The following is a 25,846-nucleotide window of genomic DNA, read 5'->3' as shown; positions in this document are numbered from 1 at the left end:
ATGGACAATATCTCTGCGGGAGTAGCTTCGTACAACTACATTTAACATTTAAATACAAGTTACATACAAAATTACATACGTACAAATCTAAAATATCCCCCGGCCGGTACCATACATGGACATTTCTTTATTGGTTCCCGGCACGTGGCGATAGTACATAATATTATAAACACTAAATCACATACAGTGAAACCTCTATCAATCATTCCTTGAATAATTGTTTTTCCGGATGTGTCATGTATCTCTTCAACCCCAAATTCATTTCATACATTGCTCGCATTGATTGTTTCTCCATTTACCGCATTCATCGTTTGAATTATGCTGCATATTTGATATATTTTGTCTGTGTGACATTCTTCTTAATTTTGTTACATTCGATGACAATATTCCAACGTGTGGGATAGAAATTTTTGACAAGCATTTTTGCAAGGTTGACGGATACAGCAGAAGAGCCGCTGCATGTTTCATCATTTTCAGAAACATGTACACTATTTGAAAGATTGAAAACTTTCAACAACGCATTCAATAAATGATGCCGAAAAAATATTTTTTGCAAAGCCGGAAATATACTGTTGACTTACAGAAATAAAACAGTAAAAAAAAAAAACAAATGCCCGATCACAGAATATTTTCAATGCAAATAACTTTAATATTTTTTTGGTTCTGTTCAGCTTTGTATTTTTTATACATAAATTCATTTATTTACATCGAAAACCTGTATTCTTCATAGAATTTTAACCTAACAATGGTTATGCAGATTGGGAGGACGGTATCTTTACTCGACTGTATCTCCTTGCATATTGAATTCTTAATCCTGCATTCATAGTTTCTTTCCATACGTCCCTTTAAAAACGATAGATAGAGGTTTCACTGTAAATCAAAATATTATAAAATCCCTTTTAAGGACTGCAAGATGTCCGGAACAGAATCAATATTTAGCAAAATAGAAATTTTAAAGTTTTACAAAAGCTCCATCTTCTGACCGGTAGTATTTTGGCGGTTCATGATTATGGACTCCGGCACACGAGATAAATTCACCATTTAATGTGTACGCAACAGCCCGACATTTAGCACTCTTCTCCGATGAACACTTCCACCTGTAACTGCCGTCATTTTTTGTGCTCCTGTGGAAGTAAGTGAAGCTGTTCAGCATCAATAAATTTTTTCCCGACCTTGTTGGAATGTAGATAACTGAAAAATATTAAAATAAAATCACGCAATTAAAAATTATTCACACATGGAAAATTATGTTTTTGTGTCTATGATACCGCTATATGCATTTTTTTTCCTTTTTTTTGCACCCTGCTCATAAATACAAGGTAAATCTACGGATAACGGATTCTTACACATTTACTGCAGTGCTTTCAAAGATACATTGTGTGGAAAAAAAGGCAGAGCAGTGCCGTTTAGCCCACTCTACCACACTTTGGCTCCAACACCGGTAACAGTTGTTCTATATTAAGGTCTTTTTTGTTTTTTTTTTTAAGACAGTCCCCTATTTTTCAAAATGATTATTTTCAAATGCATAGGGCCTAATTTTTTTCGTATTGCTATTAACTCTTGCACAGCATATTTCGGTTCATTTGAAATACAGTAACCTGTGCTGACTTGTATCGGAACATTTTCATGCAAGTCGCATTAGAGTACAAATGAGCGGATGGCACTCACTCTCTTTGACGTCATTCAAATGCAATTAGTTGCGATATTATTTTGCCACTTCAGAATAATAAAACATTTTGAACTACTACTATGGTGAATGTTACACAAGTGTATTAAGTGATTGCTTAAGCCAGCCAAATGCTAGAGCGTAAGCCCTATGATCCTCAGGCTTCTATATACATGTTTTATATCAAGTTGATCGACTTTTAAAGAAAATCTTTCTTAATTCAATCAAATATTCCATTTATTCATCAATTTCCACAAATTCATATCTGTACTTGTTTTTTTCTCCACTTTACTAGTCTCACAGTAGAAATCGTTAACTGATAAATATTAAAATGTATTCAACTAATATACAGTATAATATGCAAGCGTCTACTCGTCTACTGGTTCCCTATGCTACGCATTAACACAATACACGCGGCGATGGACTGTCTATAACGTATGCGATGGAGAGAATAGAAACGATTCTCCAACTTTTTTCTTTCAACTGCCAGTTGAATTCATAAAAGGGGAAGCGTTTCACTTTTTCCTCTGATCCAAGCCAATGTGCCCTACCGCGCCTAAAAAAGATTAACCTCAAAAAGCATTAAAGAAAAAAATATTGAAATATTTCATTTTTATTTACAACGATTTTACTTATACATATGTACATTATAATTTTTATAGATTCATCTAAAAATTATATTCACCATGAAATATTAAAATTTAAATTTATACACAAATAAAAAAAATATTTGTAAAAAATGACATGAAAGAATAATGGCAATTTATGTATTAATTTTAAATCAAACACAGATTTTTTGAGTCTACTAAGTTGTATTTTATTAACAAAACACATATAAAATTATATTGTGACAATTGTTTCGCCTTGTTAGGGCATTATCAAACGAATGTGAAGATCAAATGGACTACGATTGTCACAATATAATTTTTTATGTGTTTTGTTAATAAAATACAACTTAGTAGACTCAAAAAATCTGTGTTTGATTTAAAATTAATACATAAATTAAAATGGAGTTCTACAAATTAAACGCCAAATCAATAAATAAATGAATAATGGCAACGTTGCATGCTGAATTTTCTTATGAATGGATTTTTTTTTTGCAATAAATTACTGTAATTAGTACCATGTCAAAGATTGGCAATCATCATGATAATTCTAACATTGTCTTCAGCCACCCTAAACAGTGACTTAACACATTGTTTGTGAAAAACACTTACAAGTGTATTTTTACTGTCGGTAGAAAGTGGGAGGCGCTTATAAGCGTCCGATATGTTTACTTTTGGTAAAACGCGAGAGACGCCGAAAAACATTGTACAGATAGGAATCGGGTTTGCAGTTAGTTGTGATTAGTATACTGAGGGTCGGGCATCAGACTGAGTATAATTAGGGTTGATATAAAAATCGCCTGACAACAATGTGCTAAGAATGCTACAATGGAACCACTCTCTCTCGAGTTTTTTAGTCAAGAAATACGTCTGCTTCCTATGCTGCGTTTACCTACAACATCCCCTTGCAGTATAATACGTATGATTTTTTTAATTTTTACATGCGTCAGCAACCAATGAAATTTTTATCATTCTTTATAAAGCAAATTTCAAACCTCTACCTTTCGAAGTCATAGACTGAATCCATGAATATTAAATATTTGGAATATTCAATATTAAAACATAGAAGCAGAACAAGGAAAAATTATGAAAATTTTATTCTTGACTATACAAAATTATTATAAAAAACATAAATTGAACTATACATCGACTCAAATTTTTACGGGTCATGGAGCATTTCGAGAATACCTCTTCCATTTTAAAATTCAACAAAACTCTACTTGTGAATGTGATGATGTGGATATGTCCAATTTGTTTTAAATATTTATTTTTTAAATTGGAAACAGAACGTTTAAAAGAAAGTAAGCAGTTGACAAAAATTGATGAGGCAATAAGACATAGAGATCTATCAGATTTAGTGGTGTCTTATTTAGAAAATATGACAAGACGAATAATACCTGCAGCAAATTGTCCTCGTTCGTGGTCCTACTCACAGCTAACTGGCCCTATCCATGGTTTTACTCACAGCTAATTGCCACCATTCATGGTTCTACTCACCGCTCATCATTGTTCAACTTACAGCTAATTACCCTGTCCATGGTTCAACTCACGGCTAATTTGTCCTGCCATGGTTCTACTCGCAGCTAATTACCCCCGTCCATAGTTCAACTTGCAGCTAATAGACCCTGTCTGTGGTTTTACTCAAAGCTAATTGCCCCTGTTCATGGTTTTATTCGCAGCTAATTGTTCCTGTTCATGGTTTTACTTGCAGCTAATTGCCCCTGTCCAAGGTTTTACTCGTAGCTAATTGCTTCTGTCCATAGTTTTACTCACAACTAATTGCCCCTGTCCATGGTTCTACTCACGGCTACTTGCCCCTCTCCAAGATTCTACTCAAAGCTAATAGTTTGAATAAACAAGAGGAAGTGTGTTAAGGAGTCATAATTTTAATGATTTATTTGGATGTCAGTATTGACTGAAGCAAACTGGATATGTATCAATAACTGGAGTCTTTACCCTGCATAAAATACTAACGATTCTGGACAGTATAAGTGACCTTTTTTATATAAAACACTTTCTACTACCAAGATCATACAGTACTATTATTTCCGGAAGAAATAACATCTAAATTACATCATCCAATATTATATCAGATAAAGAATACACTTTACTAATGAATCAAAAAGACAGATGGAATTCATCAAAACATTCAACGCAGAGTCCAGGCTTTTCTTTACATTGTGTACACTGATAAATAGTTTTTGTAGTTCTTCCTTTTTTAGAACACTGTCTACATCTCCTTCTTTGCACGCGTTTACCCTTTCCCCTTTCTTCTACAGTATTTTCTATCTTGGAAAGTTGATGGATGTATTTATTTTTGTTAGTTCCTTTTTTCTGATCTTTTAGAAGTGAAGAAAAAAGATTTAAACCTTAAAAAAGATAATTTTGTCACTAATCCATGTTTCGTAATAGAGCATTATAAAAAATGTCTGATTAAACATATTTTTTTCTAGAAAATCATAAATCAATGAAATGTTTTACTATTCATATAAGTGAATGAAGGATGTGGTTTGTGAAATTTCTGTCAAATTAATAAAATAGCATAGATTTACAAGGAATGTGGTATCTAACATTTCTGTTAAAATAAGTAAAATGGCATAGGTATATAAAGAAATGAGGTGTGAAACATTTCTGTCAAAATTAGTAAAATGATATAGGCATATAACGAAATGTGGTATGCAACCTTTCTGTCAAAATTAGTAAAATGGTATAGGTGTATAAGAAATGTGGTATGAAACATTTCTGTCAAAATTAGTAAAATGGTATGGGTATATTAAGAAATGTTGTATGAAACATTTCTGTCAAAATTAGTAAAATGGTAAAGGCGTATAAAGAAATGTGGTATCCAACATTTCTGTCAAAATTAGTAAAATATAATATAGGTGTATAAGAAATGTGGTATGAAACATTTCTGTCAAAATTAGTAAAATTTAATATAGGCGTATGAAGAAATGTGGTATACAACATTTCTGTCAACATTAGTAAAATATAATATAGGTGTATAAGAAATGTGGTATGAAACATTTCTGTCAAAATTAGTAAAATGGTATGGGTATATAAAGAAATGTTGTATGAAACATTTCTGTAAAAAAATAGTAAAATGGTAAAGGCGTATAAAGAAATGTGGTATCCAACATTTCTGTCAAAATTAGTAAAATGGTATGGGTATATAAAGAAATGTGGTATACAACATTTCTGTCAAAATTAGTAAAATGGTATAGGCATATAAAGAAATGTGGTATGCAACATTTCTGTCGAAATTAGTAAAATTGTATAGGTGTATAAGAATTGTGGTATCAAACATTTCTGTCAAAATTAGTAAAATGGTATAGGCGTAAAAAGAAATGTGGTATGCAACATTTCTGTCAAAATTAGTAAAATATAATATAGGCGTATAAAGAAATGTGGTATACAACATTTCTGTCAAAATTAGTAAAATGGTATAGGCATATAAAGAAATGTGGTATGCAACATTTCTGTCAAAAATAGTAAAATTGTATAGGTGTATAAGAATTGTGGTATCAAACATTTCTGTCAAAATTAGTAAAATGGTATAGGCGTATAAAGAAATGTGGTATGCAACATTTCTGTCAAAATTTGTAAAATAACATAGCTGTATAAGGAATGTGGTACGCAACATTTCTGTCAAAATTACTAAAATGATAGATAGGTGCATAAGGAATGTGGTGTAAAAAATTTCTGTCAAAATTAGTTGAATACGAAGAAATGTGGTACCTATGTAATGTTTTCGTTAGAATAGATGTATAGGGTTACACAAAAAAATGGGAACTTTTTAACAACATAATAAAATCAAAAGCAAAAGAAGAAAAAACATTTTATTTATAGATATTGAAGCCTCAGATATTGCCATTTAAGAAACATAATGAAATTCATTCATTTTTTTTAATTACGTACTTCAGATGCCATACTCCTGTACTGCATTCCTGAAATCTGCGGTTGAGATCTCTCATTGACCGCTGCAACATCTCAGCTGGGAAATAATGGATTTCATACTGAATTCTTTGTTTTAACTCATTCAGATTTCTTGATCAAGTACATTCCGTAAATGTACATTCCGTGTACATTTTACACTCCCCATATAACCCAGATAACCCCACAGTAAAAATCATAAACGGACAAATCTGGCGACCAAGGGGGCCAGAGAACTTATCATATCTTGAAATCACTCGATTACAGAACAGTTCTTGCACAGATTCCATTGATTGCCGTCCAGTGTGCGATGTGGCTTTTCCTTGAGTTGTTGCACTATCTGCGGTCAATGGTTTCTTCTTTAAGGCAGATCCTTAAGCAGATAAATTTTTTATTGCGTATTTTGAAGTGACGGCACCATGACGCCCTAAGTTGTAAAAACATTAGAAGTGTCTCTGCGCAGCTTCCAAACTATGACTATTTTATAAACATTTTTATAGCCAACGCACGTTGTTGCTCATTCCACATTGCATGGTTACTAAAATGGCAAAATGTCTGCTTGTTTAAGGTCACTACGATTTTCAAAAATTCCCTTATTCTGTGTCACTCCTATATAAGGAATGTGGTAAAATTTCGGTTGAATTTTATAAAATTTGTATAAAAATTAATTCAATTCAAAATAATTATTTTGAAAAAAAAACTCCATATAAGTTATTGTATTTATATCAATCAAACTTTTAGAGCTATGTCTTTTTTTTCTGATAGAACTGTATTTATGAAGAAAACTAACCGACTACTTAATTTTAGATAATTACACTCTTTTCTGCGGCAAAGTATCTATTCTTGAGACAAATAATCTTTTTTTTTAAATTTTTTTATTGGCAAAGCACTCAAAATTGAGTGATACATGAACAAATAATTTTATACATATATAATATCTTAAACCAACAATTTACAAGCATTATAAAAGACCTAAAAGAAAACTAATAGAATTGCTAACAAATGGGAAAGATTTATATGGACGATATTTATTAACATAATAAAAATTAAAAAAAACATTTTCCCAAGAAACTAATAAAAACGTATATGAATTAACCATGTAAAACCTGCTCACAGTGGTTCACTAAACCTTTTCCTTATGGTGCTAAAAACTTCCGCGTGCACCGGTGATATGTATTTTGTACACCATATGAAAATGTGGTTTAATACCAGGAAAAATGTCAATATTCCTAAATATTGCTCTTATTGACCAAAGCTGGGGTTAAAATATAACAATTTTGTAATGTTAGCTCTGGTAAGTATCTGAAAACGAGAAAAAAATACATCGCGAATAGCCCCAATAGCTAGTGTAGCGACAAGACTGCTGTGTAAGACGATCTGCGCACAACTGGCACAGTAAATACGTTACGACGTGGGCGTATACACAAAGCACGCCACCCACGCAAACACTGAGAAACATTGTGATTTTATCCCCGATTTTTCCACAAATTATTTATTTCCGTCGCTGAAAATGAATAACTATATCTTATAATACTTTTATGTAATACATATTTATACTACGGAGGAATACAAAAATTCTGAGCCCTTATCTGTTATATTTTATATTGATATTCTCATTTTGAAAGTTGAGTTGTAGTAAATACATATCACCGGGAGGGGAAGGTTAAAAAAAAATAGAGAACATTTAACCAAAATGTTACAATAAATTTAGACAGATGGCGGTGTCTTCTCTTTCAAAGCTTGATGAAAGCCCCATCTTTTGTGCGGAAGTAGTTGGGAGGGGCGTGATTATGAGAAGTAGTATAAGAGACCAGTTTCTCATTCTTTGTGAAGGCAAATCCTCTGCAATTGTAGCTCTGATGTGAAGAACATTGCCAGCGTAATCTCCCGTCGCTCTTCAAATCCCTGCGGCAGTATGTATATCCGCACACCATCAAGAGGCTATTTCCAAACTTTGTAGGTATATAAGAAACTAAAAGCATGAAAAAATTACTAGTCATTAAAAAAGTCATGTGAAAATTAGTGAAAATGGTTAAGGTATATGAGAATTCAAGGAAATAAAAGAAAAATAAAGGTATTCTCGGATGATAGTGGAAAAAATCATAATTAAAATATTTATTATAGATATCTCAACAGATTATTTAAAAGGAAATATGGGAGAAGTCAGGTAGAGGGCTAACAACCTTTTATTGGTTTGTAAGTATTATTTTTGACATTCAAATACTATAAGGGACAATGGTAACTGTTATTTTTAAAGAGAATTTGTATAAAATTTTAAAATTTCTTTGATAAATATAACTTTTATATGTATTTTAAAAACAAAAATAAAACATTTGATTTGCAAAAAATATATATAATATAAACTTTTAGAATAGTATGGAACATGTAGTATTGTTTTCCAAACCAGAAATACAATACAAATATATGACTAATTGAAAACGTTTGAAATACCTAACATTGTGATCTTCAATTATATAACTTAAAAACTAGTTTTGTTATAAAATTACTATATCTCTTATTATAATGTAATTATAAAATGTATCGGTTTTAAAGTAAACTGCTTCTGCCTGATTCGCGTTTGTAGCGCGTCTTCTTTGATATTTGAATATTTACATTGAAGTTAAGTAAGTGATTTCTATGAGAGATTGATAAATGGAAATATACAGTTTTCTCGATTTAACTGGTACATTAGGACGTTTCATACACATAGACAATAAATGTATGTCACATCATAGATATCTCTACCCAGTCGAAGTAACTATTTACAAGAAAGAAATATGGCAAGTCTTGACATTAACACAGTTAACGATATGTTATCGGCCCTTCCGTAATCACTTAATTTCCTATAAATATATACTGATTTCATGACAAAGTTAGTACAGTGAAACCTCTATCTATCGTTCCTCGAATAATCGTTTTCCCGGATGTATCGTTTATTTCTTCTATCCCGAATTCATTTCATACTAAACTAAGCCGCATTGATCGTTTGAATTAAGCTGCATATTTGATATATTTTGTCTGTTTTTTTACATTAATTTCAATTTTCTTGCATTCAACGGCAACGTGTGGGATAGAAACTATCGAAAGCTTGTGTAACCGATAGCACAAGAGGTCGATATTGATGAAAAGGAGCCGCTGCCTGTACCTGCATTTCCAGAAGCGTGCACACTCTTTGAAAGAAAACTTTCTACGAAGCACATTCAATAACCGATGCTGAAAAAAATACTATTTGCAAAGCCGAAAATATATTATTGACTTACGAAAATAAAACAGTTAAAAACAAATTTTGATCAATAAACTTTAGTATTTTTTAAAATTCTATCTGGTTTGTATTTTTATTGAAATAAATTCATTTGCATCTGAAACCTGTATTCTTCATAGAATTTTAGCCTATGAAGGCTTCGTATCTTCTTGCGTATTGACCTCTTAATCCCGCATTCATTGTTTTCCCGCATTCATAGTTTATTTTAATAGGTCCCTTTAAAAATGATAAATAGAGGTTTCACTGTATTAAAATCCCTGATTTGGTTGAATTTGCATTTTAGACTGTGCATTTTGAGAGCAGGTGTGTTTCTTCTTCAGGTAAACGAAATCGTCCCGGGTCAAAACATTAGCGGGACATCCGAAAGTTTGCTTTTTGCACCTCCACATCGTCATCCCAGATGCCATTAGTTTGCTCTTTGCGTATGAATAGTCTCCTATATTCAGTACTGGATTCCCAAGTCTAGAAGTTGTATAGAATACTAAAAGAAAAACACAATTAAAAATAACAATAAAAAATAATGATTCATGAAAGTTTATCAATCAAATTTTCTGTTCAAATTTCCATCAGATTTCGGTGTCTTGCCTAAATATTTCAAACCTTCTTAGAACTAGCACATCGCTCACTCCTTTCAAGAACGTCATAAAACAAAAAACTTGATTTTTCAGGAGAACATTTTTAAAGTTAAAAATCACAATGTATTAAAAATAAATATCAAGCCACTTATTGAACTTTTAACTGTGCGACACATCTTTTTAAGTAAAACTTGAACGTTTTTTCTGTTTGAAAAATATTTTGTATGTTAAAAAAAATAATTAAACAATACCTTTTCTTCAAAATGCAAAAACAACATTTTCTGCTCTGTAGCGGGTAAATATCAAATTAAAATATGGCTCTTTTGCTGTGATATAGTACATTTTCTGGGCATTCCGAAATCATGCACCACAAAAAATTTACGATTTTTTATTTATGACGTTCTTGAAAGGAGTGAGCAATATTTGTTATAATGGACAAAATACCATTTTATCCAAATTAGAATGATGAAAGTCTGACGTTCTTGAAAGGAGTGAGCGATATATTATGTTACCAGTATTAACAACAAAAAACAGGGTAGCCATTATGAAATATATCACAAAAAATTAAGACTCAGCTCCAATTTTTTTAACTCAACCCACATAAGTTTTTTTTTAAAGAATAATCCGCAAAGCCTCAATATACAGTGGAACCTCTCATAACGAGCATAATTTGTTCCGAAATCTTACTCATTAAGCGAAAAAAATTGTTTTGACTGACGTGGAAGTCCCAGCTCATAAGTGAATGTCGTGAAAAAGGGACTTGCCCCTTTTCTGTAACTCGTTATGCGAAATGTCATTGAGAGAGCAACTTTTTCACATTTTTTTTACTCTATGTGCAAATTACTTGCTATAAGAGGTTCCACTGTATACCAATACATTTGTGTGCTAAAATAATTCCAATATTTCACAATGAATATATTCCAATATTTTCCAAAAACAAACATTTGGTTTTAAAAATCGTTTATTTGGAAACTAGTAACTCTTTTATTTTAATAAAACAATAAAAGTTAATCAGCTTATTAATGTATTTGACCCAACAACCAATTTAATATATTGTTAATATAATATCTGTCTAAATTAAAAATATGTATCATACTTTTTAACATTAATTGACTGTAATGTTGGTGCCAATATATAATATAACAATATGCAATAACATAAAAATATACATCTTTTAGTAACAACAATGTTTTCTGAACATTTTTCAAGCATATAGTATCACTAAAAATATATGAATCACAGATAAATTTTACATAAAATATATAGGTACATAATATATATCAATTTTTATCATCAACAATACATTTATAGAATAAAATAACAACTGTGTAGAGTTCAGGTCACAATGGACCTAATATGGTCGCAGTGACATAAAGGAAAGCAAGATCCCTTGACCTCACAAAAAAACTATAATTTATTTTTTTTTTAATTACCTAACGTCCAAGTGACTCTGAAATCTAGCTACGGCTTATGCAACACCGTTTATCATGTCCCTACTCAGGCTTCAACTTTATAAGTTTCATAGCCTATGCCTACTTGTGAGTGGATTTACTCTTTATGTTTAAAGTTACTATAATTTCATGTAATTCATGAGTGAAAATTCTAGGCAAAAACACTAGGCAAAAAAACTACAAAACTTTTTTCACATGAATTTTATTTGACCAGCAACCATGTTTTCTCGTAACCGACATCATCAGACTGGTGATGTAGGTTACGACGACTAGTCTGATGATGTGGTAACGACGAAACCCGGTTGCTGGTCAAATAAAATTCATGTGGACAAATTACATGGTTGTTATTTTATTCTATAAAATGCATTACCACAAAGAAATATCTAAACAAAACTTTTTAAAAAAACAATACATTTGTAATATATTAGGTCCAATTTTTAATTAATTTAATTATAAAACAATTCCTAATAAAATACTCGGACCACTTTTGAGTACATTCAGTAAAAACCAAATATTCATTGAAAAAAATATGGTAACTTTAACATTCTGATAATACGGATAGACTAGCAGTTTTAAAATGACAAATGCGTTAGAAATAAATGTCCAGAAGTAAGGTTAAAATTATATAGACTATGTGAGTAGTCTACTTCCAAACCACGTTATATTAAAAAATTAAGTTTTCTAGCTAATGGCGGCAATCGGCAGAATACTAAATCTTCTACCGATTTGATATTTTTTGAGAGATTTTAGAAATAGACCTGTCGATCGGCATAGCGTGTTTTGCAAAAATATTGATTTATCTATTCCATTTTATTCCTAACTTAATGAGTTTTGGCAGATTATGTTAAATATGACCATTAAAATTTTTAATTTTCTACCGTTTGGAGCCATTTTCTAAAAAACTATTTTTTTTAACATAACGTGGTTTGCAAGTGTACTACTCATGTCTTCAATGCGTTAACTTCTGACAATATCAATCCTAGTTCCATTTGAAGAACCAATTTTTAAAAAATTAATCAAATAAATAATATAATAAATCCCTTACCGCACCCCAATGGTGCATAGGGCACTGCTTCATATAAACGCAGTGTTATCTCGATCGATTACACATGAAGGAAAGGTGATCAGCCCTCCACTTCAGGTACCAGTCCAGTGTAATATTGAATAAATATTAGAGTGAAAAAATCACTTATATTTATTAAACCCCCCTGGGAATCGAACCCGGGACCTCCAGAACGGTAGGCGAGCATGCTGACCATTACACTACGGAGGCGGACAAAATCAAATAAATAAAGCAATTTTTATTTAAAACTAACTTCTTACTCACAGCGGTAAATTTTGACGATTACTTCTTATACAAAACAGGGAGCCGAAGTGACATTTCTTATAAAGTAAAGTCTTTGTCCTGCTAATCACAAAAGGATGCAAATTCGGGGACAAAACACTTTCATGTAAAGCGGTGGAATGGCGTTCGGGCACCTTTTTTCGTGGACAAATAAAATTCCTTTTTTTTTATTTTCAAAATCAATGAGAGGAAACTATGTTTGCGCTTACGTAATTAAAAACATTATTATATAATATTATTCGTCAAAACGATAAAAAATGGTATTGTAATGAATATTTAAATGAAATTTGAATTTATATTTTTTTAGTAAAAAGCTTGATATGAAATGAGTTCCAGGACCTTTTTTGTTTTAAAAAAAGCCCTGCATAGTACTATAGTTATATGTGTTAATGATTACTTAACAAAATAATATTAAGGTAGGGTAACTATATTAAGGTAAGGTAATGGAATATTTGCTATAATATATATATATTTTTTTGTTTAAAAAAGCAGTGCAATATAAGTGAGACCCCATAAACCTAAAAATATATTTTTATATTTATAACAATAAATTTATATAAAAACTAAAAAAAAAAAACAAAATATTACATTTTTGGTTAGTACGATTACATAGGGAAATGTATTTTTTATGTTTTAATAATACATATTCATCACTTAAGCCAGCCAATGTCTGGTTTTAAGTCCTGTCAATGCCACTTTAGACTTTCACATTACCTTTAAATAAATAATTCTTCATCTCTATCAAGGCATCTAATATATCTTGAAAATAAATAAATATAACAGTGAAAAATCACTATTTACATTATAAAGATTTAGTTAAAATATGTAATATTTTTTAACAGTAACGTATACGTAAAATTGACTTGTAAATATGGTCCAAATATTTTAAGATTTTTTTTTGTATTATATAATATATTTTTGTATTATATATATATAAATATATATATATATATATATATATATATATATATATATATATATATATATATATATATATATATCTTTTTTTTAAAAGCTCGAAAAGAAATTGATTTTCTTAAATTACATTTAAATTCTCTTACTTCCATTAACATTTAATATTCTCTACTTTAACTATTTTTCTTCATTTAAAACCTTTCTTTTTTTATAAAATACTTTTTTATTGAAAATTAATGTTTTACTTAGTAAATACACCGTTATTTCTGTACCACTATTTCTTAAAATCTACTGTGACACGTGTTTCGATGCATTCCACGTCATTTTCAAACACCGTGAAACGCCGGTGTTTCACGTATACTAAGCAAAAAATACAGGTATTTACTTAGCAAAAAATTAATTAAAAATTCATGTATATTGAGGGCCCACTCCATATTTGCTCGCGTGGCGACCCATAGTTTGGGAAACTATGATCTAGAATGTTGGGTAAAGGGTTTCTCTATTCAGTCAATATGATGAAAACTAAAAATTGAGAGCTTAATTTATGATTTTTTTATACGATTATTTAAGTTTTTTTTTTTTTATAAATAATGTAAAAATTTGAGGCTAGTTTTCATTTGAAGTACAAAACTACATATCCATTGGTTACCCAAAAATATCCACTTAAATAAAACAGCTTAAGCCAGACTTCCATATTACTATATCAATATTTTTTTTAAATATGTCTGCCGAGAAAAAACTCATTAGCTCCATCAATGAATAATTCTAGTTTATATAAAAATATATAGTCAAAAACAAAATTACTTCATGGAAAATCCCAGAAAATCTGGAATCGGAAAACTAGTCGATTCAAAATCGACAATCGGAATATTGACAGTGGGTTTTTTCCTTTCCACTTTTCTGGGATGCGAATGGTTGTTGTTAATGCAGACGATGCGGTCCGCCTCAGTGAGGGCGGTGGCCTTGCACCCGTTGGAGCTGGACTTCTGCGAGCAAACCCACCGACACCTGCCATTGGTTTGGTATCGCACAAAACAGAATCTGAATCCCTGGTAGGTCAGCAGCCGTGTACCTCTTCTGGACACTAAATAACCTGCAACTGAAAAGTTTAAAGTTATAGATTTTACATTTTCATACAACATAGAAAGATAAATAAAGTTCTTAATTATAGATTTTTACATTTTCACTCAACAGAAAAATAAATTTCAGATAGTGAAAGATAAATTGTTGTACAACAGGCAAAATGAAATAGACAGTATGGTATTATTACTTTATATAAAAAAATGTTTACTGGTATTTATGAAAAATCAATGATTTCATTAATTATTAATTATAGCACCATAAAACCATGCACGTTTTAGGAAAATTGGAACAAATGCCGTAAAAAGTGATGAAAATGAGATTTCAATCAGGTCAGTTTCTGCTTGAAGTACTACATACTTTAAATGTTAAAGATTACTGTTAATTGTAACTTTGAGGTAATTTTTCAAAAAAACGGCGCCATATAACTTGCCGTTGTTTTATATGGTATATACATCGTATGTTTAATAATAATATGATGCATTTACCATATGAATAATAAATTTTTTGTTTTCTGTTAAAATCAAATATTTGTAGTTTATATTAGCACTTTTATCTTAATTTATTTCTGATGTCTATTGTTTCTTGCCAGTCCTTTTATTATAACCTAAAATATAATGTATACCCACACACAGGCCATGCCTTTGTGGGATCTTTTTTGTATTAATATTTTATATTTTTTTGTACTTGTAATTATAATACATTGTGACATGCAAAATAATAAAAATTTAAAAAACTCTCATACAACTCTTCATCTCAAGGTTTGGAGTAAAAAATAAATAAATGATAATAATATACTTAAACAGGATACAAAAGTTTTGTGGTAGAAGTGGAGTAAAGAGATTCACAAGTGTTATACAGGTTATTGCAAGTCTCTCGTAAGTCTGTTGCAAGTCTGTTGTAAGTGTCTTGTTGGTAATTCGAGTGACTCGACTTTATTTCTATATATATCTACAATATTTCTTTACAGATATTAATAAAAATAGTACTGATTTATTTGGGAGTTTTTATATTTATTTAATTGCTAGTAATAATAAAATAAAATGAAGACATCGCCTTATTACTGGATAAAGGTATGTCTTATTGCAGCAATGTCTGATAGAGGGATCAAAAGTGAAAAGTTAAGATAAGAGATGGCCTCAAAGCTATCCACGAACTAGATGAATGAAACATTTAAAGATTCATCAGAAAGCAGTCGAAGGGATCAGGAACAGTAATAACAGATGATTATTTTAAATACCATAAGATAATTTTGAAAAATATATTTTTTAATTAATGTTTTACTTTGTAAATACCACTATTTCTTAAAATCTACTGTGACACGTGTTTCGATGCATTCCGCATCATTTTCAAACACCGTATGATCGCAAACAAGTGTCACAGTAGATTTTAAGAAATAGTGGTATTTACTAAGTAAAACATTAATTAAAAATGGATAGATTTTATTACAAAGTGACTGCCAAATCAATTAATGAATTTATTGAAAAATTTCGTTAATATGACGCGAATAGGTTATGTAGATAAAAGTATCTGTATTTTATATATTTATTTTTTACATAGATTGTCAAAGGGTTGCCATATTATTCCGAGACTTATTCCAGATGATTTGATAACCACTTTATTTAGCTGGACAACCAGTGTTACCAACCTGCGTGGAGAATTTTGTTTACTTTTTATGTGATTAAAACTTTTAATTTTGACGAGACAGGTTTTTTTTTAAACATGTTTTGATTGGGACATTTTTTCGGTTCCCCGAACACGACTATCAATAACGTTGACATGTCCTGATGTTACAAAATTAATGGTGAACCTACTCGAACAACACAACTATGGACCTTGTACAAATTTAGATCTTGAGATCTCAGCCTAAAAATAGTATTCTGGATAAAAAGTACATTATAATTTACCTATAAAAATTAAAATTTAAATACATGTATGTTTTTTTTGATATCCTAAATCTCCTAAAGTTATTCACCGATAGATTAAGAATTTTGACACAACATTGCATTTGAATATGCACGTGTTTTTATTTATCTTTATAAATAAAAATGTATGTGTCCGTTTGTTCAAAATCTTAAATCTCCCAAAGTAATTCACTAATGAATAATCCAGTATCCGATATAATAATAATAACATCAGTAGTATGAATAATTTTGTCAATAAAAACTGTATTATGTATTATGTGGGTAGAGCTGTTACGTCCGCCTCCGTAGTGTAATGGTCAGCATGCTCGGCTACCGTTCTGGAGGTTTAGAGTTCTATTCCCAGGGGGGGGTCAAATAAATATAAGTGATTTTTTCATTCTAATATTTATTCAATATTACCCTGGACTGGTACCTGAAGCGGAGGGCTGATCACCTTTCCCTCATGTGTTAATGATCAAGGTAACACTGCGTTTAAGGTGCGGATAAGGGTTTGAAGATAGCTATTATGTATTATAATAAAAAGTCACGTGAAAGAAAATACTTTTATTTGTTTGAATCACATTGTGTAAAGTTTTGATAGAGAAGGTGGAGCGTGTGAATGGTGGGCGTTATGAGACAGGACTGTATCTCCGTAGATGCAGACTGAAGATTTGCAGCCGCTATTATGTGCCGAACACTGCCACCTTTCTTTTCCTCCAGATAGGCTCTTTTGCCGACTAAATGTGTAGCCATACAAGAAGAGCAATTTTTTGCCTCTAACAATTGTGAAATTGACTGTATCTGTAAATAAAATAATAATATTATATCCATTAATAAATCCATTACACATAATTTTTCAAGTTTACATTACTAAAATGACTTTGATAATAAAAATTTATATGCATCATATACTGTATATATCGTAGTCGTGCAGGAGAAAGTGACCAACTGACAAAACGTCAAATGTTCGGGAGGGCCATTTAAGTCACTTTTGCTTGGCAAGAAAATAAACATCAATGCAGTTAGTCATTTTTAACAAGTCAACATATTATTCTTCCAAGTTTAAAACCACATTGGGATTTTTTCAGGGCAATATTAAGCTAGTAAGATATCAAATAGTCAATGATCACGTTTTTGTAAAAAAATGCACTTGGTCACTTTCTCCTGTATGACTACGATATATACAGCCCTGGCCATATGTATTAGGCACCCCCTACAGAATTAGTTTATGTCTATATATATTGCGATTCTTGGAATTCTTGCAATATTTTCGGATTGTATTGTATGTTGATGGATTTTACCTACTACTTACTACCTGCTCAGCTGTCCAAACTCAAAACACAGTAAGGGACTTTTTTTTGTGGTACGTTTTTTTGTTGTTGCATTTTTGGACTAAGTAGATTCTACTTAGTCCAAAAATGCAAAAAAAAACGTACCACAAAAAAAATGTCCCTTACTGTGTTTTAAGTTTGGACAGCCATGCTATCCCGACAATTAGGGGCGTGATTTATTTAAAAACTAATTAGTAGTAATATAAATAGTAATCTATTTACTAATTTCAAGGATCAGTTTTATATTTGAAACGTTGCTCTCCAGTTATTATAATCAGTGAATAGGTGCAATTTTTTCTGTACTTTTCATTTAAACCTTCAATATTTTATATTAAAATGCCAAGAAAACGTGATTTAAGTGAAACTAAGTAGTCTCAAATAATTTTATTGAATTCAGAAGCTTCAAATAGCTGAATAAAAAAAAATTATGCTCCCGGTGGTAGTCATATCTACAATTATTCATTATCAAAAGTTATTTGTTTTGAAGGGTATAAAAAATCTTTGATCTTCCAAAGCGCAAGAAAAATATAAAATTATTACAAACACAGATTAGCAATATATAAGTTACACGCTAGTGCAGGTGTCCTGGCCATTAATTCCGTTCTTGTTTTCCTACCAACTGTTTCTCCTCCATACAGCAGTTATATCGTTCACTCCAAACTTTTTCACTTTCTTCATCTGTATCCCATCTAATATATTTCCTCTCTCTCACTAAATCACTCCTAAATCAAAGAATCTGGAGCACAGAACCGATCACTTTGCCTTCAAATAATAAATGACAAGTTAACACAGGTGCGTTGCCTTATGTACTATCTGGGTGGAAAAAGGGGTCAAATAATAAAATAAAGACTAAGGGCGTTTGTGCACTACACGGAATTTTACCGCCCGGCACTTCAGTTTGCGTGATAAAACAAAGATTGGCTTGTGCTTTTGTCCATCTTTCTTCGGATCGGTGCTCTTGATCAGTGCGTGATCACGTTGCGCGTAAAATCCGGGACTTCAGTTAGTGTCATAAAACAATGATTGGCTTGTGCTGTCCATCTTTCTTCGGATCGGTGCTCTTGATCAGTGCGTGAACACGTTGCGCGTAAAATCCGGGACTTCAGTTAGCGTGATAAAACAATGATTGGCTTGTGCTGTCCATCTTTCTTCGGATCGGTGCTCTTGATCAGTGCGTGAACACGTTGCGCGTAAAATCCGGGACTTCAGTTAGCGTGATAAAACAATGATTGGCTTGTGCTGTCCATCTTTCTTCGGATCGGTGCTCTTGATCAGTGCGTGAACACGTTGCGCGTAAAATCCGGGACTTCAGTTAGCGTAATAAAACGATGATTGGCTTGTGTTTTATTCATCTTTCTTCGGATCGGTGCTCTTGATCGGTGCGTGAACACATTGCGCGTAAATTCAATCATGCTAAACTGTCAAAGTGGCTTTTATTTTTCAAAACCGAACTGCCGGACAGTAAAATTCCGTGTAGTGCACAAGCGGGTTTAAGGAAAGAAAAAATGAAGGTTTATAATTCACTTGTAAAAAAATAAAAAACATTTTTTTTTTTATTTGATTTTGTTCATATGAGTTTATAACTCGAATAAGAATATTTATATTTATTTATATATCTTTTATATTTATTTATATATTTGTGTTTATACATATTTTGTTTTTATATACAATATATCATAAGTTTATATCCATTTTGTGTTATTTGTTCATATTTTTTTATCAAACATATCGCTCACTCCTTTCAACAACGTCATATATCAAAAATTGACAATTTTCAGTTGTGCATGTTTTCGGAATGCCCAGAAAATGTACTATATCCCAGCAAAAGCGGCATATTTTTAACTTAATATTTACCCGCTACAGGGCAGAAAGTGTTGTTTTTGCATTTTGAAGAAAAGGTATTGTTTAATTTTTTATTTAATAAACTAAATATTTTTCAAATGGAGAAAAAACATTCAGGTTTTAACTAAACTGATCTGTTGCACAGTTTAAAGGCCAATAAGTGGCTTGATATTTATTTTTAATACATTTCATTATATTTTTAAATTTTGAAAACGTTCTCCTGAAAAATCAAGTTTTTTGATATTTGACATTGTTGAAAGGAGTGAATGATTTGTTACAATTGTATGACTTATTTGAAGTCCCATCCCAGTAAAAAAATGTACAATGCGGAGTATGTGCATTGTTTTAGTTTTTAAGCTCTTGTATTTATTTTATTGACAGGTTGATATATTCCTTTCAAATGATATACTAGATCTATTGGATAAATGAATATATCATACGTCGTATCATTTTTCATAATATCATACAATAATTCGGGTGTGTGACACTGACTCACCGAACCCCATGGGTTTGATCGAACCCAGGTTGAGAACCACTGTACGAAGCAGTCTAGTGTGTTTTCTCGAGTTCAATGATTGTGTACATTTCTCACAAATATGATAGAACCGTTGAAAGTATGAAGTAAAGCACGGCAGCCCTTGTGTTTATGTGTAGAACACAGCCATCGTATTTTACCAATTTGACTCGTCGTATTCTTACAGAATTTGTACTTTCCAACTTGCATCAATTCTCTACCTCTTTGCGATCTCACGAAGTGGTAATATTCTGGAAATAAAATGTCAATTCATATTATAGGAAGGACTAAATTGTTTCTTCCTAACTTGATGGTAACAAAATAAAATTGATAATAAAAAAACTTCTAACTAACCATTGCGCCGCTTCAGGCAGAGGGAATAGAACGCCACACCAATCAGTCTTTGCAAACGATCTTCACCTCTTCCGCATTAATTCAATTCAATTTATTTATTTCAATTAATATATACATTACAAACTATAAAAAATTTAAATTGTATACATTGAAATACATTAAAATAAAATATATGCAAGAACTATTGCTGCAGGTGTAGAAGAATCCCGCTTCGGAAAACTCTTTCAGATACATGGAACAGATCAATATCCAATGAGATATTGTTCAAAATAGCGGCAGCTCTTCCTACAGGCATAAGCATCGACAGGTTGGTCCTGTGTATAGGAATGTGAAACAATCTATCTTGACGCTGTCTTAGGTAACTATCGGGGGCATACAGACCAATGTTCCGGATAATTTCAGGATTATCGGATTTCAGGATTAATACATCTTCTTATACTTACCCGCCGATCATTTCGACTCCTGACCTGACCACTTTCAAGTATTTGACATACCTGATCGTGCCAATTTTATCACGGTCTTTTTTTCTGACTACATTGGCTTCATAAATTTGTTTTACCATTCTTTCCTCACTCATTTGCTTCACATGTCCAAACCATCTCAACATACCTTTCTTAATTTTATTGATAATGCTTATCTCAGCTTTGTAAAAAACTTCTTAAGAGATACAATACACAGTAAACAATATATGAACGGGTGTTTAAATTGACCATCTTACAAATGATAACATTCAATGAGTTTTTTCCAACGTATTGTGAAAAATGGGCTAATTTAAAAACAATATTACATTATTAGATTTTCAACAATATTTTATGTATATGACTACCTTATTTGTACAATTTTTTAAACAAACCGCACTACCATATTTAGATTATGGCAACTAAACTAGAAAAAAAAAACAAAAGAAAAATCAAAAATCCAAGGAGGAGAAATACGTAATAACAGCTAAATAAATAAAACACTCTCCTTTTCATCCATTGTTTACTTTGTGTAATACCACTTTTATAAACACTTATTTGTGACTACCGGTTTCGGAAAATTATTCCATCATTAGGTCATTAAAATAAAATTATTATGATGAAAAATAAGTGTTAATTAAAGTGGTATTACACAAAGTAAACAATGAGTGATAAGGAGAGTGTTTTATTACCATACCACAAAGATATCAATGCTTTTAATATACAAAATATAGCTAAATAAATACTTCACAAATTTCTCAACTGGTGACGCCACAATCAACCATGCTTCTAGATCTATAAAAAATTGTACCCGCATGTGTAAGGAAACCGAGATCATTGCATATATACAGGTTTCAAAAATTAATGCAATATGGTTGTTCAATAATGGGCAGAATGGTGAACGTTACACAAGCGTAAAAAGTGATTGCTTAAGCCAGCCCAATGCCAGGTTGTAAGCCCTGGGATGCTTAGACCCCCATCTTCTTTCATAGAAAAAAAATTATAGATATTTCATTTAAAGTTGAGACATCTATAATATTGAAAATATTGTAATAGATGCCTATTTCCAATCATCCCTGCCTTTGAGATACGTGAACTGTACTCGTTGAATTCTCTCATAAAAGAGATCCATTAAAAAAATCACAAAATCTGGATCTTTATAAGGCTACGATGCAGGTGATAGGGACTTTTATGATGTTGTCTAATTATTCCCATAAAAAAATATATTTATGATATCGCCCACTCCTTTCAAGAACGTCATAAATCAAAATACTTGATTTTTCAGGAGATCGTTTTTAAAGTTTAAAAAAATAATAAAACATATTAAAAATAAATACTAAGTCACTTAGTATTTTTTTTACTACGCAACAGATCGTTTTAGTTAAAACCTGAAGGTTTTTTCTCAATTTGAAAAATATTTAGTATATTTAAAAAAATATTTAAACATTACCTTTTGATTTATGACGTTCTTGCTCAAAATTTCAGTAATTGTGCTTGAAGTATGTCAAAATATGTCATTATTATCACTAAAACAAATAGAATTTGGAAGTCTGAAATTGAAGTATCTTGAGATAATTTCATACCAAATAAGCAGTTAAACCTAAAAATAATCATGGAGTTCAAATAAAAAATATGGGTTTGGGATTTTTTTGGTTTTAAGGATAAAACACAGATAGAGGCAATACAATTTTTTTTTCTCAAAAATTTCCAAAAAGTTAATGGTAACAATTACAATGCTCGTAAATACATAATACAACATCCAACAGATAATAATATAGAAGTTTAAACAAATATAAGCTACTGTATAAAACAGTTTTTTGATAACACTAAAGGCACAGTTGCTTTTTTAATTTAAAAAGTTTTATAAACCTTTCATATTCAATTTTTTTCAATAAGTTGCATAAGGTCATTCTTTTTAGCGTCAGAAATCTTAGGCTTTTGGACGAAGGCAGGCTTTAGCGGTATATTTTTACATGGCTTAGGTTTTCTTATAATGATGGCCTCCATAAATTCTGTTTCCCCATAAGATTCCCCATTATAAAATAACAAACTAGGGGAATCTCTTTAAATTCGCATCACTTTAATCTGTTTAAATTGAACAGGTTCATTTGGCTTATTTTTGAAGACACGGAGATGATCGAAGTCAGAGGCCAAAAGTTTTAAATCAAAGAAGTCTTCAAATGAAAGTTCATTTATAGAAAATGGTGTTGTTCTTTTTGCTGTTCTAATTAATGAAATAAGACCTTCTGGCGTATAAATTGGCCCACTTTTGAGTGCTTGTTTTATTTTTCTTTCAATTAAAGAGTGAACGGAATTCCCTTCGTTCTGGGTATGGCTCTTTATCAAAAATTTATGTGTGATTGAATCGATAATTTATTTGCGGGCAGCAAAAATGTATGCAACTAACATAAATTGGTTCTTCTGCTGTCCACTGCAATTATCAGAATAGAAAATAACATCTTTAGATGTTTTTCTTTGATCGTTTTCTGCTTTTTGTTGCCGGCTGAAGAATATCATCATTGACACCACTGAAATCGAGTTTGCTTTTAACTCGGTAAATCGGTTTTCCTGAAACAATCACAAAATATAATAAAGACATTAACGAACTTCATTGACTGCATATTTAGTATACGTACAATTTTTTTTACCTTTACTGTCGGATGTCTTTCTACATAAAGCATCTTTTTGCATTGTTTTACATCTTTTATTACTAATTTTATCAACATTTTTCCCTCGAAAAGTCATAATGATGAATGTAGAATGGACAAACGTAAATTACCTATTTAAGAAGTGCAGAAAGACGCATGCTGCAATTTGTAGCAACTTGCAAATAGTAGATTGTTTTACTGGCAATAATGACACATTCCTAAATAAACTGCACATTTTTCTTAAAGTGGACGAATTTTTCTTTGGAAAAGTGTCATAAAACAAATTAGTTCAAATCCGCTTTGTAAAAGGACGAAAGTTTTATTGACAATAGTGTCATAAGTTAAAATAGCACAGTCGATGTCACGCTTTTACTGTGCAAGAACGTCATAAATCAATATAAACCAGACAGGACGCTATTTGTTTTCATTGCAATACTGACACAAAACAAAATAATACATTCTTGATACAAAACTATTAATTAAAAATGGCCTTACCTTTTGCGCAACACTGTTTTATGCCGAAATAATACACTTTTGCACAAATCGACAAGAACGTTCCTGCTCGATGGGTTAGTCACAACTAACTTATGACGGTCTTGAAAAGAAAAATAAATAATTTCTTCAAAATGCAAAAACAACACTTTCTGCCCTGTAGCGGGTAAATATTAAGTTAAAAATATGCCGCTTTTGCTAGGATATAGTATATTTTCTAGGCATTCCGAAATCATGCATAACTCAAAATTGACGAATTTTGATTTATGACGTTCTTGAAAGGAGTGAGCGATATGACAAATTTCCTTTTTTTTTTAAATGGCGGTTACTCGGCTACATCTCACATTCAACACATACGTAAGGAAATATTTTGACAGCATCCCTAAGTCCATATGAACAGCATTGTATCCAATTTTTAATTGTTAATATCCCATTAGAGGCTAATTATCAACAAAAAACTAGTGAAAGTCTTACCTTACATTAAAAATTAAATGTTAAGAGTTAAAATCCTTGATATCAACTTTTTCTTATGTTCACAAATAGTTTTTGTTATTAATTAATTTACAATAAAAAATATAGAATAATACTTAAGCCTTAATATTTTAACTTTAATCATCATTACTTATACCAAAAGGTAAACCGTTGTACATTAAAAGAAATATGAATAAAAATATCTTGTCAACAAAAGTATAAACTGGAGCACCAACACTTTTCCAAATTTGTTATTACCAACTTCACTCTTTCAAAACTCACTGACATTGTTTTCAATTTACACTTTAAACACAGCACAGTTGAGAAATATATAAAAACAGAGGTTTTAGAAATAAAACAATGTAAAACGTAATTTTTGCAAAATAAACATCTCATGGCGACATAACCAACGTTTGGATAAAAAATAATCACGAGAACTTTAAAGTATCACTCGAAGGCAAAATATGAACTATATATATATAAAAGCAGGATTAAAAATAAAAACGAGTAAAGTCGACAAAACAATCATTATTTATTATTAAAATGTTTTAAAATATATATGTCAAAATAGCGAACCACAGATTACATTGCAATAGCGAACTGTCTAAACGAATTTGCAGCCATAGACAATATTACAAACAATACTTCGTTCATAAATCCGGACCGGACAGTACGTTACCGGACACGCGTGAAGAAATTTTTACTATTTTTTTTTCTAAATAAATTTATATAAATGTATAGTTATAGTACTTCTCGTACAAATTGTTTTGATTTTACAAACTGTACTCTTTAGATACTAATTAATACTCGACGAATCCAATGATTTGTGTTGCAAGCTATAAAAAAAATATATACAAAACAATAGTACCTACCTATGAATTATTCAATCGATGTTTCTACGAAGTATCTAACGAAAATGATGGTATAATTTTATACATAAAAATGTTTTCAATTGAAAAGTATACATTTGACTCCTAAGCACGACGCTTCTAGTAATAATAAT

The 25,846-nt window shown here is 30.9% G+C and overlaps 1 long non-coding RNA gene across 3 annotated transcripts; it reads right to left on the bottom strand.

Moving 5' to 3' along the window:
* Positions 1 to 17,282: 17,282 nt before the first annotated feature.
* LOC148308121 (uncharacterized) lies at positions 17,283 to 25,548 on the bottom strand. Of its 3 annotated transcripts, none has more exons than XR_015837733.1 (4): positions 24,376 to 25,548; positions 20,775 to 23,800; positions 20,403 to 20,671; positions 17,283 to 17,534 (listed from the first exon to the last, which is right to left on the bottom strand). It is a non-coding gene; the product is annotated as an uncharacterized LOC148308121 (long non-coding RNA). The 3 variants fall into 3 exon arrangements; XR_015837732.1 differs by lacking the exon at positions 17,283 to 17,534 and having other exon boundaries at positions 19,683 to 20,671; positions 24,376 to 24,475; positions 24,847 to 25,548; XR_015837731.1 differs by lacking the exon at positions 17,283 to 17,534 and having other exon boundaries at positions 19,683 to 20,671.
* Positions 25,549 to 25,846: the final 298 nt, after the last annotated feature.

The sequence above is a fragment of the Brachycentrus maculatus genome, unplaced genomic scaffold, assembly GCF_059751285.1.
Source record: "Brachycentrus maculatus isolate JH-2025_06_01 unplaced genomic scaffold, ASM5975128v1 h1tg000176l, whole genome shotgun sequence".
In the NCBI taxonomy this organism is placed as follows: Eukaryota; Metazoa; Arthropoda; class Insecta; order Trichoptera; family Brachycentridae; genus Brachycentrus; species Brachycentrus maculatus.
The sequence above is the reverse complement of the archived record's forward strand: the minus strand, read 5'-3'. Positions and strand labels throughout refer to the sequence as shown.